This window comes from Rhincodon typus, unplaced genomic scaffold, assembly GCF_021869965.1.
Source record: "Rhincodon typus isolate 14 unplaced genomic scaffold, sRhiTyp1.1 hic_rhity00002881, whole genome shotgun sequence".
Lineage (NCBI taxonomy): Eukaryota > Metazoa > Chordata > Chondrichthyes > Orectolobiformes > Rhincodontidae > Rhincodon > Rhincodon typus.
The window spans coordinates 22,372-24,316 of NW_025968519.1; the positions used below are offsets into that span (position 1 = coordinate 22,372).

A 1,945-nucleotide genomic window follows, 5' to 3' on the forward strand; every position below is an offset into this window, starting at 1 on the left:
TGGGCAACTGCCTGTGTGGAGTTTGCACATTCTCCCCGTGTCTGCGTGGGTTTTCTCCAGGTGCTCCGGTTTCCTCCCACAGTCCAAAGATGTACAGATTAGGTGGATTGGCCATGCTAAATTGCCCATAGTGTTCAGGGAGGGGTAGATTAGGTGGGTTATCGGTCTGGTTGGGATGCTCTGAGGTTCGATGTGGACTTGTTGGGCCGAAGGTCCTGTTTCCACACTGTCGGGATTCTATGATATGGTTCCAGAGCGTTGAGCAGGTCCTGGAGAATCTGAGATAACAAGGTGTAGAGCTGGATGAACACAGCAGGCCAAGCAGCATCAGAGGAGCAGGAAGGCTGACGTTTCGGGCCGAGACCCTTCTTCAGAAATGGTTCTTCAAGTTTTGATCAGGCTGCTTTTAAAATTGGTTTAATGAGACTGCACCATTCCTGGAAACACTGCAATACCAAGATGATGCGTAGAGTGGATGGAGCAAGCTCCTATTCCAACTCCTTGCTCCAAAAATCAGTTTAATATAGGATCCTTAAGTAAAGGACATATCAGATATTAAAGCTGATAAGAACAAATTTTTTTATTTAAAAAATATACTTTATTCATAGAAAATACAAAAAAAAAACATATTTGCACACCTACCCAGTCATGCTAGCTGCTTCGGGTTACCCTGGGGGTACGCACACCAACTAAAGAAGAAAAGCAAAAGAAAAGAAATACCCCAGTGGTCATCTCTTCAAGTAGTCATAGTTGGCCCCCTGACAAGTTGGAGGCGGCACCAGCTCGGCCCAGTTACTAAAAAGGGCCCTGTTACATTCCGGCCGAGGGGTCTTACACGGTGGTACTTCCCCACCTCACCTTGGCCGCGGCTGCCCCAAGCTTTAGTGCATCCCTCAACACGTAGTCCTGAACCTTGGATTGCGCCAGTCTGCAACACTCGGTCAGGGTCAGTTCTTTCAACTGGAAGACCAGCAAGTTTCGGGCAGACCAAAGAGCATCTTTCACCGCATTGATGGTCCTCCAGGCGCAGTTGATGTTGGCCTCAGTGTGCATCGGGAAACAGCCCGTAGAGCACGGAGTCCCGTGTCACGGAGCTGCTCGGGACGAACCTCGACACAAACCACTGCATTCCCCTCCCGACCTCCTGCGCATAGGCGCACTCCAGAAGGAGGTGATAGACTGTCTCGTCACCCCCGCAGCCACCTCGAGGGCAGCGTGCAGTGGCGCAGAGAGCCCGGGCATGCATGAATGATCTCACCGGCAGAGCCCCTCTCACCACCAGCCAAGCAATGTCCTGGTGCTTGTTAGAAAGTTCTGGCGATGAGGCATTCTGCCAAACGACTTTGGCAGTCTGCGAGGGGAACCACCCGACAGGATCCACCCTCTCCTTTTCCCGAAGGGTCTCAAGGACGCAACGTGCCGACCACTGCCTGACGGCCTTGTGGTCAAACGTGTTTCCCTTCAAAAATTTCTCCATGAAGGACAGGCGGTACGGGACATTCCAACTACTTGGAGCGTTTCGCAGCAGCGAGGCCAAGCCCATCCTTCGCAACACCGGGGACAGGTAGAACCTCAGTAAGTAGTGACACCTAGTGTTGCGTACTGAGGATCTACGCACAGCTTGATGCAGCCGCACAGAAAGGTAGCCATCAGGGGGAGGGTGGCGTTCGGCACGTCCTTCCCCCCGTTTTCTAGGTCTTTGTACATGGTGTCCCTGCGGACCCGGTCCATCCTCGACTCCCACATGAAGTGGAAGATGGCTGGGGTGACAGCAGCGGCGCAGGTCCGGGGGATAGGCCAGGCCTGTGCCACGTACAACAATACCGAAAGACCCTCACACCTGACGACAAGGATTTTACCCGCAATAGAGAGAGACCGGTGCACCCACCAGCCCAGCCTCTGCCGCAGCTTTGAGATGCGCTCCTCCCAAGTTTTAGTGTACGCC

At 53.1% G+C, this 1,945-nt stretch overlaps 1 pseudogene; it reads right to left on the reverse strand.

Moving 5' to 3' along the window:
• Positions 1–421: 421 nt before the first annotated feature.
• Positions 422–595, reverse strand: LOC125481629 (annotated as a pseudogene).
• Positions 596–1,945: the final 1,350 nt, after the last annotated feature.